Source organism: Triticum urartu, chromosome 4, assembly GCF_003073215.2.
Source record: "Triticum urartu cultivar G1812 chromosome 4, Tu2.1, whole genome shotgun sequence".
In the NCBI taxonomy this organism is placed as follows: domain Eukaryota; kingdom Viridiplantae; phylum Streptophyta; class Magnoliopsida; order Poales; family Poaceae; genus Triticum; species Triticum urartu.
The window spans coordinates 563,796,204-563,813,615 of record NC_053025.1 but is presented as its reverse complement, the minus strand read 5'-3'; positions in this window follow the sequence as shown (position 1 = coordinate 563,813,615).

The following is a 17,412-nucleotide window of genomic DNA, read 5'->3' as shown; positions in this document are numbered from 1 at the left end:
TTCATTTTTAACATGCGCATCCCACTTCCTAGGATGGGAGGTCCATAGGCCTATTTGTATTTTCTTAGGGCAGCCATGTATCGACCGGCCTATGGACCTCCCATCCGAGGTTTTATTTTTGGCAACCCAATTTATGTATTTTTTTGAAGAAAACGCAGAGGTCTGTTCTATTTTTCTATATAAGAATAGGAACGCCAGGTCCAACTTATGTTTCCCTTCTAACTATATTATATATATTTAAATCATTTTATATGTTGACTGTTTAGTTCACATAATTAGCAAATAAATGACCGCTCTCACGATCCCCTTCGCCCCCGCCACCACCTTCACCCTCGCCGCCACCCCCGCCACTACCTCCACCCTCGCCGCCGCCATAGATCTCGCCGCCACCCCCCGCCTCCTGACTCAGGGTGCGCCTGCCCCCCTCAGCAAGTCCGCTCGCGCGCCCCATGGAGTCGCCGGCCATATCCACGGGGGAATGGCTGGAAGACAGGCAGATGTACAAGATGCATCTCCCACATGTCTACAAAGCCTTCCCGCGGATGCTCCAGCCGCTCGACTCCGTCGCGCCGGCGGTGCTGCGGGAGACTCGAGGGAGGAGATGGAGGGAGCGGGCGATGCGGATCCGTGACGACACTCTCTCCTGGACCCAGTGCACGCGCGAATGGAGGGAAGCAGAGGAGGAAGATGCGAGGGAGGAAGCCGAGGAGGGACCGAATCCGTTCTCTCACTCACGCAGGTATGCTCGGATGTGCAAGGATCATGTGGATTGGGAGCTGCTGAATCTAGCCCTGCGTATCTACTTCGAAGGAGATTTCTCGAAGAAGCACAGGATGCCCCACCCCAGTGAGCCGCCGATTGCGTTCGTTCGATGGGCGAAAGGAGAAGTGAATTCAGGAGATCCACGCTGTGCTGCAAGATGGGAATGCTTGACTGGACTCCTGCCCACCAGCACGCCACCGGAGCCGGAGCAGGTGGATCCCCTACCTTACCTCTCCCCCAAACCTGCAGAAGATTGAAATTAGGCTTGCAATCTGCTTCAATTGAGCTGTCTGGTGGTTATTTCTGCTTCCTGAGAGACAACATCTGGCTGGTGGATGAGAAGGAACTAGGAACTCTGATGAATTTCCCCTATCACAATGGGGGGAGCGCTGGTTGGGCAGTGGTACGGCCCACCTCCGCCCCAAATGGGGGCACAATCTGGGCAGGCTCCTGTAATTGCCCAAGATCAATCTGCTAGTGGTTCTTACTCTCAGATCGTGGGAAATCTCAAGGCAAGAATCAGCAAAAGAAGAGATAGGACATCCAGAAAACTGCTCCTGCCCCTGCTTCGGGCCTTATGGCATACTCTGAGGTGATCTGCTACAACTATGGGGAACCAGGGCATCATTTGGATAAATGTGTCAAGCCCAAGAGTTGTTTTATCTGCAAAATGGTTACCCATAAAGTTGAGAATTGCCCTGTCAGAAGGAAAACCCACAGTTTTGCTAGATATGTTGGAAGTGCTACTCCAGGATTATGTCCATCATTGACAGAATTTTCTGTGACACAAAATTAGATAGTTTCTTTCCCCTTTCTAGTTGTAAAGCTCTGCCCAGATGTGGTAGTGACCACACTCCTTTGCTCTGGGACTCTGGTCTTAACCAAACTCCAAAGAGCAATAGTTTTAAATTTAAGAAGTGGTGGTTGCTTAGAGAAGATTTTACTGAGCTAGTCAGGAAAATCTGGAATGAGCCTACTGGGAGCAGCTGCCCCCTAGAAAATTGCCAGATCAAAATCAGGAGATTTAGAAGAACTACCAAAGGGTGGAACTCCAATGAGGAAGCTAATCTTAGAAGATACAAAAGGCTTCTCCTCCTTGAGTTTGATTCTCTAGATATTAAGGCAGAAACCACTGACCTCTCTGAGGCTGAGACTAATAGATTAAACTTTGTCCATGGAGAGCTCAAGAAAATTTGTCTTCAAGAAGAAATCAAAGCCAAACAAAGGTCTAGAGATAGGAACATTAAGGAGGATGATAGAAATACTGCTTACTTCCATGCAGTAGCTAACCAGAGGTGGAGGAAAACCCTCATTCACTCTCTTGATGGCCCTAATGGCCCTGTTACTGAGGTAGATGAGATGCTGAAAGTGGCTAGTGACTTCTACAAAGACCTGTTTAAGAAAGAAAACCCTTCTGGGTTCCCTCTACAAAACAATTTTTCTCTGCTTCTGAAAAAGTCTCTCCTGCTGAAAATGAGCTGCTAGAAGCCCCTTTTTCAGAGACAGAGGTGAAGGAAGCCATTTTTAGCTCTTATCCTGATGAGGCTCCTGGTCCTGATGGGATTCCCTTCTTGTTTTACCAGCATTTTTGGGACTTGGTGAAAAATGATCTCTTAGTTCTTTTCCAAGCCTTTCATAGAGGAGAGTTGGATCCAGCAACTTACTCATGGGGGGTCTGTTGGGGTCAAGTTAAATAACTGTGGAAGTGATTTTTTCTTGCTGGTAAAGGCCTTAGGCAAGGTGACCCCATCTCCCCGCTTTTGTTTAATTTAGTAGTGGACGTTCTTACTAAAATGCCGAGCAAAGCTGGTGATCATAGTCTGATTGCAGGGCTCTGTCCTGAGGTCTGCCCTGGTGGCATCATCTGTCTTCAATATGCAGATGATACCATCCTTTTCTTAGACAATGACTCCACACATGCTAGCAATCTGAAAACTATTCTAACCTGGTTTGAACAACTCTCAGGCATGAGAATCAACTACTCTAAAAGTGAACTCATCCCTATCAACATGGATGATCAGGAGTTAGCTGACTTCCTCTCTATTCTAGTTTGTAATAAAGGTAACTTCCCCATTAAGTACCTAGGTATCCCTCTCCGCTATGATAAACTGAGGAGAGAGGATATCCAACCCCTTCTGGATAAAATCATTAAAAGGATTGCTGGGTGGAGGGGCAAACTTCTCTCTTACAAAGGTAGATTGATCCTCATACAAGCTTGTTTGGCTAGCATTCCAGTGTATCTACTCTCCTTCTTCAAGTTACCTAAATGGGCAGTGAACCTCATCAATTCTCAGATGTCTAATTGCTTGTGGAATGATTTTGAGGAAAATAGGAAGCTACACCTTGCTAATTGGGCCCTAGTCTCTATGAAAAAAGATTTTGGAGGCCTAGGCATACCTAACCTCCAAGAAATTAACATCTGCCTTCTAGGGTCTTGGATTAAAAGATTCTATGAGGAAGACCTGAAACCCTGGAAGCTTCTTATTGCCCATAAATACCTAGGAAATAAACCTAATATTTTTGTCCCTTCCTCCAACCCTAAGACCTCTAGATTCTGGAAAGGATTAAAATCTATTATGCATGCTATGAAATTTGGCTACAGATGGAACATAGGGGATGGGAGCAGAACCAGGTTCTGGGAAGATGCTTGGTTTGGCACATCCCCCCTAGCAGTCCAATTTTGGCCTATTTACTCTGTTTGCAATGAGCTTAACAAAAGTATCAATGGAGTTTGGGACGGTCAATGCCTAAAACTCTCTTTTAGAAGGAACTTTAGTGATAGTCTCATGGAACAATGGTTCCAGTTGGAGGAAATTGCCAAAAGCATTACCTTTACTGCCGAGCCAGATGCCCTGATTTGGCAGCTGGACAATAAGGGGAAGTATTCCTCCAGCTCCCTCTATCATGCTATCAACTTTAGAGGGGTTCAACCCGTGTTTATCCCTGCTGTCTGGAAATTGAGAGTTCCCCCTAAAATTCATGTATTTCTCTGGCTTCTCTCCAAAAACAAATTGATGACTAGGGATAACCTTAGGAAGAGACACATCATCAAACCCCTTGATTGTGTTTACTGCTTGAAACAAGAGTCTTGTTCTCACCTATTTTTTGAATGTATAGTTGCTAAACATCTCTGGGCCCACATTGAGGAATATTTCTCTAGTCAGATTGGCTTATCCTTTGAATCTGTCGCCAGATTCAGGATTGCTACCAAAAAGTGCTCAGTTTTAAACACTGTTAGCTCAGCTGTCCTTTGGTGCCTCTGGAAATATAAAAATGCTATGATTTTCAGTAACACCTCCAGGATTTCCATTCCGCAGGTCTTGAGGTTGATCAGGAACATGGTGAGGAACTGGGCGATTCTCTCCTCTGGATCGACAAGGACAAGTTGATGAGCTTCGTGGAAACCCTAACAAGATCCCTCCAGAAACTGTTGGCGATCGCTTGTGGCTAAACAAGGCTTGACCTGCTCTAGGGCTGGACCCGTGGGCTCGTCTCAAGATCTCTGATGAAGATGATGGGCACCTGGCGCCGAAAAAGAGGGACATCGACCATGCTACGCCTTCTAGCCCGGTGTCTCCGCTTGCTTACTAGTCGCCGCAAGCTGACACGGCCCCTCGACTGAAGACCATGAAGGCTTCACTGGATCCTCATTGTGTCATTTGAGTGCTCTATCCGCTCTGCCTTTGGCACCACTCGGGTGATTTGTGTTATTCAGAGAACTTGTTCATCCACCCCCCCTAGTTTGTAGCTTTTCTACCTTTGCTTTCGAACTACTCTTTGAGCTGCTGTATCAGAATATGTTGTGGTTTCGTTCTCAGCAATGGAACCGGGGAGATGCTCCATGTTTTTCTAAAAAAATATTTTATATGCTATTATATATTATTTTTATTGTCATCATATATTTAACAGATACTTACATATGTAAGAAAACAATATCCCACATCTTATTAACTTATAAAAATAATTTCTTAACAAATAAAATCCTGGATTGTTTTGGCACGAAAATCCTAGTGATTGTGTACAAAAGCTTGGTAAGATTTAAGGACGAATGTAATAATATCACTTATCATTTAAATATATTTATAACAAAATGCTCAGCCCCTTTTTATTTTTCGATAACATTGCTGGCCCAACCCAACATTATAATTAGAATCAGCCCAGCAAAATCGTGTATTTCGAGAAAGTGCAAATGGGCTGTAATTTTTTAGGAAATAAAATAAACGGGCCACATGGACGCTACATTATTTGTTCACCCAACCCAGCTAATGGCTGTAATTCAACAAAAAAGATCAAATTGACTGTAAATTCTATCGTGCAAAAAAAGACAGTAAATTCTGAAAAAATGGGTTGAATACGTGCCACATTTTTGGAGGCTGAAATGTGGGCCAGTAGGTCGAAGCCAATGCAAGTCGTTGTCAATTTAGTCAACAAATGATTCTGACATGTTAGCCGTTGGATTTACATCCAACGACCGGCATCCATCTTCAATCTCTCGTCTTCTTCCTCCAGCGCCGCCGGGACCACCTCCCGCCTCCACCTACTAGCAGCTTTGCTTAGCACGCTTCGCTATGAAGCGCTACTCCACCGTTGGCCAGGCCATCCCTCCACCCATCCACACCTCCTGTTCTTCTCCACCGACTGCCGAACCACACCGCACTAGAACCAGTTAACCCTCGTACACCTCTCTGTCTGTGACTCTACTCCTGCGTCTTCCCATCTTCGGCTCGTTGTTGTCCGATGCCTCGCCGTCGTCCACCACCTTGGATGCGCTCGGCGCGGCGTGGTCAACGTGGTCAACGAACGACACCATCGGAAGTAGACTGTGCGTGGAGAGGCTGACAGCTGGGTCCATGGCCGCACACAAGGAAATGCCTCCTTATTATGCGCAAAATAATGATTCCTCCACCTGACATCTGGGACCCATCAGAAGGGCCTTTGTATTTCGCGAAATAAAGTGCCCCCCGCTGACATGTCGGACCCACCAGCTATCTTCGCACGCAAGGAAGTGCCTCCTTATTACGCACAAAAAAATGAATATTCCCCCTGCCAGCTGGAACCCAGTATAGTGGGAGGCTGACTTGTGGGCCTACCAAGTTGATGGGGACGGAGGGCTTTGTCAACTTAGTCAATATGAACGATTCTAACTCCTGTTACCGTACGATGTTCATCCAACGGTCGTAGTGCTTCTTCAACCTCTGGTCTTCTTGCTCCAGCCGCCCAAACCAGCGCCGGTCGTGCCGCGTGCTCCTGCCTCCCGTGGCCGGCTGTGATGCCGTGGAGGCCTCACCGCCCCCTACTACTCCCACCGCTGGCCAGGCCATCCCTCTACTCACCCACACCCCACTGCTGCATCTTCCCCAGCTCCGAGTCGTCCCCTTCCTAGTCCTCACCGTCGTCCACCGCCCTGGTGCTCTCGGCGCGGCGTGGTCAACGTGGTCAACGACCGACTTCCATCGGAAGAGTACTGTACGTGGAGAGGCTGACAGCTGGGTCCATGGCAGCCGCAAGGAAGTGCCTCCTTATTACGTGGAAAATAATTATTCCTCCACCTGACAGCGGGGACCCACCGGACGGGCCACCAGTATTTTGTGAAAAAAATCGTTTCCCCCTGACTGCTGGGACCCACCGGATGGGCCACCGTATTTCGCGAAAAAAACGTTCCCCCCCACTGTCAGCTCGGACCCATTGGAAGTGCCTCCTTATTACGCACAAAAAAATGAATACTCCCCCGGCTAGCTGGGACCCACCTTGCTGGGAGGCTGACTTGTGGGCCTACTAAGTTGACAGGGACGAAGGGCTTTGTCAACTTAGTCAATATGAACGATTCTAGCTCCAGTGACCGTACGATGTCCATCCAACGGCCGTAGTGCTTCTTCAATCTCTGGTCTTCTTGCTCCAGCCGCCCAAAGCAGCGCCGGTCGTGCCGCATGCTCCTGCCTCCCGTGGCCGGCTGTGCTGCCGCAGAGGCCTCACCGCCCCTACTATTCCCACCGCTAGCCAGGCCCTGCGGCGACGGCAGCCTCACACCACAGTCGAACCAGTGAACCCTCGTAGTCCTCTCCGCGCGGGCTTCCACTTCCGCGTCGTCCCCTTCCTAGGCCTCGCCGTCGTCCACCGCCGTGGTGCTCTTCGTGCGGCGTGGTCAACGTGGTCAAGGAACGACTTCCATCGGAAGAGTACTATACGTGGAGAGGCTGACAACTGGGTCCACGGCCACAGCCCAGTTTTTTTGTGATTTGCCAAGTAAGTCGCTTTGTCAGGCCTGTTGGGCTGCAAATCTTTCAAGACGAGGAGAGCTTTCATTCGGCTGGCCAAGAAAATGGCCCATCAGTAATGAGAAATGGGTTGTACATTTTTAAAACACATCAAACCGGCAATTAGTTTCAAATATCTTTTTCTCATTTCAAAATTTTAAATTACATTAATTTTTATGCGTGGAGAATTTGTTGGATTTTATATTTATATACATTTATTTTTAAAATCAGTTTGAATGTGAGTCGAAATTTCACTACAAAAAAAAGACACATCCGTGACATTTTGGGCCGAACGAAAAAAAAATTTGTCATACATATGACACTTCTACGATGATAATTGTGACAAAACCTGGTATCATCATAGATGTGGTGGGCTCCTACTTCTATGACAAAAAATCATGACAGAAAATGGGCTTTTCATCCTGGGCGGGCCGGAGAAGCAGCTGCATGACATTCTTTGGGCCATCCATGACGGAAAAAACCATGGTAGAAGAGAGGGGGAGGTAAATTTCGGGGAGTTCCCGGTTACGGTGGGAGGTCGGGGGCCGAGCGATGCGCGTTTCTCTCGTACACTTACGCGCGTGTGTGCGAGGCGTTGGCTCTAACTGAACCCGAGCAAGGCGTTGGGCTCTAACTAAACCCGAGCGATTGCACTGCAGACTACGCATTACTGAACCCGAGCGATCGATCGATGGCTGTTAACTGAACCCGATCGAGCGATTCCTTCGCTACTGCTGCTAACTGAAGCCGATTGATGGGATGAACAGTGAGCGTTGCGGGGGGTTTGGATGAACAGTGAGCGGTGGCGTTGCCTCTGGATGAACAGGACCCCGTGGTGTGGTGGAGGGCTAGATGAATAGTAGACGGTGGAGGGGTGGATGAACAGGACCCTGTGGTGTGGAGGGCTGGATGAACAGTAGACGGTGGAGGGTGGTTGAACAGGACCCCGTGATGTGGAGGGCTGGATGAACAGTAGACGGTGGAGGGGTGCCCATGGAGGGGTGGTTGAACAGGACCCCGTGGTGTGGAGGGCTGGATGAACAATAGACGGTGGAGGGGTGCCCATGGAGTGGTGGTTGAACAGGACCCTGTGGTGTGGAGGGCTGGATGAACAGTAGATGGTGGAGGGGTGGTTGAACAGTAGCCGGTGGAGTAGCGCGCGGTGGAGGCTGGATGAACAGGAGCCCGTGGATGAATAGTCACAGGTGGAGGCTGGAGGAGGTCGACGGTGGATGAACAGTAGCTCGTGGAGGCTGGAGGGGTCAACGGTGGAGATGAACAGTATCCCGATGGAGTTCCCGCTTTGCAGTCCCCCCCACCCCCCCCCCCCCGATGAATAGGACCCCCGTTTCGACCATAGCGCTCCAACACAAGTCTGTTTCCTCCGTTTTGCGGTACGCCACACCCCTCCCGATCAACAGGACCCCCGTTTCGACCGTAGGAGGTCCATTTCCTCCGTTTTGTGGTACGCCAGACCCCTCCCGATGAACAAGATCCCGTTTTGAACGTGGTCGGTCGAACACAAGGTCGTTTCCTCTGTTCTGCGGTATGCCAGGCCTCGTTTCCATCGCCTGTTCCGTCCAAGCCCTCCTGATGAACACGACGCATACCGTTGCCTCCCCATGAACACGACGCATTCCATTGCCTCCCCATGAACACGACGACGACGCTGTTTCTCCGTTCCGACCCAGTAATGTACACGAGCCCTGGCCGTACGTACGCGCGAGTAGGCGTTCAGACCCCGCCCGTATGTACACATACGTGGTCGTATTTTCTTTCTTGCACCCTGGCCACTGTACGTACGTGTACATGCTACGTGCACGCCTCTACTACGACACGTGCGCGCCTCTACTACGACACGTGCGTGCCTCTACATCGACCAGTATGTACGTACACGTTCGCGACCAGAATGACAACGCTACGTACGCTTCGACCAGGTGGGTCCCGACTATCAGGCACTTCCTTGCCTGCGAAGATGTAGCTGGTGGGTCCCAGCAGTCAGGGGGGCGAAATACGGTGGCCCGTCCGGAGGGTCCCGCTGTCAGGTGGAGGAATAATTATTTTGCATGTAATAAGGAGTCACTTCCTTGCTGCGGTCGTGGACCCAACTGTCAGCCTCTCCACGTATAGTCCATGTCCGATGGAAGCCGTTCCTTGACCACATTGACCACGCCGCGCCGAGAGCACCAGGGCAGTGGACGACGGCGAGGCCTAGGAAGGGGACGACGCGGAGTCGGGGAAGACGCGGCAGTGGATGCCCATGCGTAGAGGAGTACGAGGGTTCACTGGTTCGCTGCGGTGTGAGGCTGCCATCGCCGCATAATAATAGGGGGTGTGGGTGAGTAGAGGGATGGCCTGGCCTGCAGTGGGAGTAGTAGGGGGCGGTGAGGCCTCCACCGCATCGCAGCCGGCCACGGGAGGCAGGAGCACGAGGCACGACCGGCGCTGGTTTGGGCGGCTGGACCAAGAAGACCAGAGGTTGAAGAAGGACTACGGCCGTTGGATGGACATCGTACGGTCACTGGAGCTAGAATCGTGCATATTGACTAAGTTGACAAAGCCCTCCATCCCCGTCAACTTAGTAGGCCCACAAGTCAGCCTGTCATTATAGTGGGTCCCAACTAACAGGGGGGTATTCAGTTTTTGTGCATAATAAGGAGGCACTTCCTTGCGTGTGAAGATATAGCTGGTGGGTCCGAGCTGTCAGCGGAGGTAACGTTTTTTCGCGAAATACAGAGGCCCTTTCGGTGGGTCCCTGATGTCAGGTGGAGGAATCGTTATTTTGCGCGTAATAAGGAGGCATTTCCTTGCGTGCGGCCGTGGACCCAGCTGTCGGCCTCTCCACGTAAAGTCCACTTCAGATGCATGTCGGTCGTTGACCACGTTGACCAGGCCACGCCGAGAGCACCACGACGGTGGACGATGGCGAGGCCTAGGAAGGGGACGACACGGAGGCAGGGAAGACTCGGCAGTTGTTTCCCACGTGGAGGGGAGTACGAATGTACGAGGGTTTACTGGTTCGTCTGCCGTCGTCGGAGGAAAACAACAGGTGTGGGTGAGTAGAGGGATGGCTAGGCCTGCGATGGGAGTACGGTCGGGCGGTGAGGCCTGCGCGGCAGCACAGCCGGCCGCGAGGAGGAGGGAGCAGGCAGCCCGCCGGCGCTTGTCCCACCGGAGGCTGGAGCAGGAAGAGCCGAGATTGAAGAAGCACGACGGCCGTCGGATAGACATCCAACAGTCAGTGCTTGTGCGTCAACCTTTTTTTAGGAAAGCCTCGAATCTGTGGAAAACAGCATACAGCCCATCTGCCATTATTTCTAATAATTTACAGCCCATTTGCTAATTCTTAAGGTTTTTTTTGGAGCCCGTATTCTTTTTGTTAGCATTACAGCCCATATTGTGGCAACTGTTAAAAAATTATACGACATTTTGCATATTTCGGTGCGGTCCGAACTGTTTTTAATCCCGAAATTTCGACTCGCGTTCAAACTGATTTTAAAAATAAATGTATATCAATATAAAATCCAACAAATTCTCCATGCATAAAAATTAATGTAATTTAAAATCTTGAAATGAAAAAAAAGATATTTGAAACTAATTGCCAGTTTGATGTGTTTTAAAAATGTACAACCCATTTCTCATTACTGATGGGCCATTTTCTCGGCCAGCCGAATGAAAGCTCTCCCCGTCTTGAAAGAATTGCAGCCCAACAGGCCTGACAAAGCGACTTACTTGGCAAATCACAAAAAAACTGGGTTGTGGCCGTGGACCCAGCTGTCAGCCTCTCCACGTATACTACTCTTCCGATGGAAGTCGTTCCTTGACCACATTGACCATGCCGCGCGGAGAGCACCACGGCGGTGGACGACGGCGAGGCCCAGGAAGGGGACGACGCGGCAGTGGAAGTCCGCGTAGAGAGGACTACGAGGGTTCACTGGTTCGGCTGCGGTGTGAGGTTGCCGTCGCCGCAAGGCCTGGCCAGCGGTGGGAATAGTAGGGGGCGGCGAGGCCTCTGCGGCAGCACAGCCGGCCACGGGAGGCAGGAGCATGCGACACGACCGGCGCTGCTTTGGGCAGCTGGAGCAAGAAGACCAGAGGTTGAAGAAGCACTAAGGCCGTTGGATGGACATCGTACGTCACTGGAGCTACAATCGTTCATATTGACTAAGTTGACAAAGCCCTTCGTCCCCGTCAACTTAGTAGGCCCACAAGTCATCCTCCCAGCAAGGTGGGTCCCAGCTAGCCGGGGGAGTATTCATTTTTTTATGCGTAATAAGGAGGCACTTCTGGTGCGTCCGAGCTGACAGCGGGAGGAACGTTTTTTTCGTGAAATACGGTGGCCCGTCCGGTGGGTCCCAGCAGTCAGGGGGAAATGATTTTTTCGCAAAATACTGGTGCCCCGTCCGGTGGGTCCCCGCTGTCAGGTGGAGGAATAATTATTTTCCGCGTAATAAGGAGGCGCTTCCTTGCGGCTGCCGTGGACCCAGCTGTCAGCCTCTCCATGTACAGTACTCTTCCGATGGAAGTCGGTCATTGACCACATTGACCACGCCACGCCGAGAGCACCACGGCGGTGGACGACGGCGAGGCCTAGGAAGGGGACGACACGGAGCCGTGCAAGACGCGGCAGTGGATGCCCATGCGGAGAGTAGTACGAGTGTTCACTGATTCGGCTGCGGTGTGAGGCTGCCGTCACCACAGAATAACATGGGGTGTAGGTGAGTGGAGGGATGGCCTGGCCAGTGGTGGGAGTAGTATGGGGGTGGTGAGGCCTCTGCGGTAGCACAGCCGGCCACGGGAGGCAGGAGCAGGCGGCACGACCGGAGCTGCTTTGGGCGGCTGGAGCAAGAAGACCAGAGGTTGAAGAAGCACTATGGTCGTTGGATGGACATCATACGGTCACTGGAGAATTGACTAATTTGACAAAGCTCTTCGTCCCTGTCAACTTAGTAGGCCCACAAGTCAGCCCAACAATATGGTGGGTCCCAGCTAGCAGGGGGTATTATTTTTTTGGGCATAATAAGGAGGCACTTCATTGCGTGTGAAGATATAGCTGGTGGGTCCAACCTGTCAGTGGGGGAACGTTTTTTCGCAAAATACAGAGGCCCTTCCTGTGGGTCCTAGCTATCAGGTGGAGAAATCAGTATTTTGCGTGTAATAAAGAGGCATTTCCTTGCGTGCGGCCGTGGACCCAACTGTCAGCCTCTCCACGTACAGTGTAGTTCCGATGGATGTCGTTCATTGACCATGTTGACCAGGCCGGGCGAGAGCACCAGGGCGGTGGACGATGGCAAGGCCTAGGAAGGGAATGACACGGAGCCAGGGAATACTCAACAGTTGTTTCCCACGCGGAGGAGTACGAGGGTTTACTGGTTCGTCTGCCGTCGCCGGAGAATAACAGCAGGTGTGGGTGAGTAGAGGGATGGCTAGGCCAGCGATGGGAGTACGGTGGGGCCGTGAGGCCTGCGCGGCAGCATAGCCGGCCGTGGGAGGAGGCAGCAGGCAATCCCGCCGGCGCTTGTTTGAGCGGCTTGAGCATGAAGAGCAGAGATTGAAGAAGCACGACAGCCGTTGGATGGACATCCAACAGTCACTACTCTCATGTGTTGACTAAGTTGACAGGGTGTTGCGTGTGCGTCAACCTTTTTTTATGAAAGCATACGCGTCAACCTGTAGTAGGCGCACAAGTCAGCCTCAAATCTGTGGAAAACAGCATACAACCCATCTGCCATTATTTCTAATAATGTACAGCCCATTTGCTAATTCGTAAGAATTTTTTTGGAGCCCATCTTCTTTTTGTTAGCATCACACCCCATATTGTGGCCACGGTTAAAAAGTATACGAAATTTTGCATATTTACATGCGGACAACTATTTTTAATCTAGAAATATCGATTCACATTCAAACTATTTTGAAAAATAATTTATATAAATATAAAATCCAAATAATTGTCCACGCATAAAAATCAATGGAATTTAAGATCTTGTAATGAAAAAAAATTGAAAGTAATTCCCGGTTTGATGTGTTTTAAAAATGTACAGCCCATTTTTGGGCAAACCGAATGAAACTCTCCTAGTCTTGAAAGATTTGTAGCCCATCAGGGCCGATAAAGCAAGTAGGCCTTGTTTGGGTATTTCTTTAAAAAAATAGAACTAGGCTAGCCATTTTCAGCAAGAAAAAAACACAACTGGGCTTATGATGTGGTGAACATAAATAAAACCCTGGCTAGACAGGCCACAGCCCCCGCACAGCCCCGTTGTTACCCTGGTCCGTCGCTAAAAGTAGTATAAATAACAACTGTTTGTTCCTCAAAAAAACTGCGCGACTTGCTGGGTCCCTGGTGTCAGCCGCTCGTAGTGTAATTCTCTCGTTTATTGACTACGTTGACAATGGCATGAGCCCCAGATGTCCAACCAATTAGGAGGAACCATATTTTTGGGCTTGTACTATAGAGGCACTTGCTTGCGTACTGCCATGACGCTGGTGGGTCCCTACTGTCATCCTCTCCACGTACAGTCATCTCCTTGTTCCTCTCGGTTGTTGACGACGTTGACAACGCAAGAGGGCGGCGCACCGCGCACGGCGAGCGAACCAAGGCCGCAAGGCGGAGGACGATGGCGAGGCCTCGGACGGAACGAACAGGAGCCGTTGAAGATGCGTCGGTCCAGTCGCAGGCGGAGGGGAGTACGAGGGTTGACTGGTTCTGGCGCGGGTGCGTGTTGGGGCTGACGTCACCAGAGAATAACAGGACGTGTGGGGGAATAGAGGGAGGGACTAGCCAACGTTGGAGGGTACGTACGGTAGGGCGGCGGAGGTGCAGCCAGCCATGGGAGGCGGGAGCAGGCGGAGCCGACGGGGTGGTTTGGTTTGGGCGATTGGAGGAAGAAGAAGACAAGAGATAGAAGATACACAACAGATGTTGGATGTCAATCCAACGGCTGCTAGGCAGAATCGTTTGTTGACTGGCTGGTAAGTCGACACCACCTTGGATAGGCTATTTCCTCGCGGGTCCCAAATGTCAGAATCCAAATCTGTCACGGTCATGCAGCCTTTCCTATGAAAATTTATAGCCCATTTGATGTGCTAGTTTGAAATAAGTTTGTGGGTGCTGGTGGGGGCTAATCACTTGGCTTTTGTAATGCACAGTGAGCTCAAGCAGCCGGCGAGAGTGATGTTATTTCCCTTGGTTTGGATTTGTTACAATATTTCACTCTAAATTAAATGAATGGCAAGCCATTTGCCTTGTTTCAAAGAAAATATGACAGTCACAGCCGAGTTAAAAAGGGCAGGAATATCTAACTCCAGCTTACAAACTGTACAAAAGCACGAGGGTTAATTGTTCACCAGGTTTACAAAAAAACCAGATTGAAAAGGGCAACAACATCTAACTCCAGAACTATTTTCGGCAGTCACAGTCAAATGTCGGTCAGGTCCATAGAATGAACATCCTGGGTCGTAAAATTTACTGGATTATGACCACAATATGTTGTAAATAGAAGCCCGGCACGTTCAGAAGCTCTTTTGCCCACCTGAAACTCCTTTTTTTGCTCTTCGACATACCCATCCGTAAAAACCATGTTGCTGATAAACTTAAGCCTGATGGACAATAGTAACCTCGCATTCAGCAGGAAGAATGTGACAAATCTTGTGTTTGCACGGTTGGCTACATATCGTTCTAGCGTTATTGTCTTCAATAGAATCTCATGAGAAGTGAGAAAATCCCGATGCTTACGAATCCACCGATTGGTTATAACTTTCTTACCCCGTCATGTTGCCTAAATAGACATGAAGATTGAAAACAGTTAAGGTCTAAAAGAAGAGTGTCGAAAGAGCAACAGTTGAACGGTTAATTCTAGTACACTATATGCGGGCTTCCGATGTGCGTGAAATTATCACCTTTATATACAACTTCTCCAAACATGGAAAGCATTGCAGCAAGCCAATAATCTTGTTCAGATCAAAACTATTCATTTGGATATATAAGATCTTAACAGAATCCAGCACCATTGATAGGCCATCCATGGAGAAACTCTTCATTGAGCATAGAACATAATATTAGTACAAAATGTGTACCCCAAGATGATATATAAATTATGCGCAGAAATTTAAAATGCAGCTTATGGTTACAAGTGTAGATGATAATGTAAAGTACCTGAAGAACTGTGGAGCCAAACACCATATTGAAATGAGCACAGAGATCATGTATTACACCCAAGGTCTTCAGTTTAGGCGCAGGGAGGACGGTTATTTGCAACGGTGAATAACTAGAATCAAGGATCAACCTTTGAAGTGAAGGGGCATCTTGGATGATGAGCTGCCTTCCGTCAAAAGAAATTCCAATTCTTACAAGGTTAGGCGACTTTATTTGGAGACAACCGATTCTAACTGTGAAAACAAGCACCAAGCACTCCAGCGTAGGGCAACTGGAGTGGATGATGTTGTGCAATGAGGCCTCCGATATACGAACCCGCACAAGTGAAAGTTTCTTGACAAATGGGAGTCGAAGGTTTAGTACCAGATTGTCTGGTAGGTAGCACTGCGCAAAGGTGCGGTGTGGAGAGAGGACGAAAACCCCGAGACGGACATTGGTGCTGAGGGCACAAGTTCATGGCATTCGGTATGTGGTATGTGATTTCTAGGGGAATAGTAGAACTCAAGTAGATGTAGTTCTGTGAATTCAGGGGATTCCAGCCAGGCGTCCACCATGCAGGGCATGGTATGCTTGCTCAGGTAGCATGACGGGATGCAGAGGCTTTGAACGGAGCCCTGGTGGGAGGAGATGATGGCTCTGGGGATTTCAAAATCATTGAAGAGAGATAGCTGACGACAGTCGAGATTAAGGGGAACGGTGCGCCATAGAGGGCGCCACCGAATTGAGAGGACTTGCGTGCGGCAGCAATCCTTGGTGGGGAGAAGCGAGATGATCTCCCCAAGGATGGCGTCCGGGAGATCACTGATGTAGTCCACCCGAGATTCTACGGGTTCCTGGGATCCGGTGGGGGCGGGGTCGCCGCTTCTCCCCGCGTTGCCGGGTGCGGGATCTACAACAGGCGTCGCCGCTGGTGGGAGCCTCATCTTCTTGGCGCTGGGGTCAGCCGATTCCATTTTCCTCGAGGGCGTCGCGTCGCGCTCATGGTTTTGAGCAGAGTAACGAATGACGAGCCTAGTTGTAGTGCGAGCGAAGAAGAAGGGGAGCTGGGGGTTTTATGTAGGAGTGAGGAAGAAGGGGAGCTGGGGTTTTCTGTAGGAGTGAGGTGAGGAATTTGGGGGTACGAGTGGAGCGAGCTGACGTGAGGTGGGTGGGAGCGAGGAGGAAGAAGAGCACCCAGGTTTTTGAATTGATTTTACTATTTACTAGTGTGGATGGGCTGTTTTGTCTTGGGACCCGAGAAACAATTACTACTAGTACAGTGGAGACACTCTACAGCTACCCAGAAAAACAATTACTACTAGTACAGTGGAGACACTCTACCGCTTCTGGCTCCTCCTGGGTCATTGAAACGTCTCCCTCTACTGAATGTCGTTATACTTTTGTTCACCGACATGCGGGTCATGCAGCGCGCGGGCCCAAATGCCATCCACCAAATTAGAAGGCAGTATGCAGGCGGAGAGTCACCCCAGTCGTAGCGCGGCAGTAAAGAGCCATCGTATCACAAAACCCCACCTCCCCGCAGTCTAAGTTTGACGGACGAAGCAACCATCATTTCACTCTTCGCTGAATCCCCTTCTCCCTCACCGTCTTCAAGAAAGGCAACACTTGCATCTGCCACTGTTCTTCTCTCTGAACGAAGGGAAGGTAAGCGGATCCGTGATGTTGGTATATTTTCGTTCAGAGGACAAAAAGAACTTTTGCAAAGCAGTAACCGATCCTCACTCTCTTTTTTGTTTCATTGTCATTGCGATTGTGTTTTCCTTTCAGTGGACTCCTAGTATTCGTCAGTTTCATGATGGACCAAGGAGAACCAGGCAAAGGTCTGCCGATATTGCAGCAGACGCGGGAGGCTGATCCCCACAAGACAGAGAGCTCCAAGAAGATGGAGGAAACCATGGAGGTGACCCCAGATACTGAGATGGTCAACGCCCCGTTTGAGGTTACAGCCCCCGTGGCACTGCAGGAGCAGTTTTCCCCCTTCGAGGATGTGTTTCCCCCCCCCCCCCCCGCTGAGCTGCTCAAGGTGATTTCCTTCTTTGCCGATCTCGATTGTGGTTTTTCATCTAAGTATGTGGTGATTTTTTTTAGAAAAGGAAGTATGTGGTGATTAATAATGCACAATTTTATTAGCTTCAATGCCATGGTATAAGTAGTGGTTTAAATAACTTGTGTTTCTTATACTGAAATGTAATTCAGAATTTGTTTCTGTTTCAATTAGAGCCCTGATCCAGACAAGGATTGTGT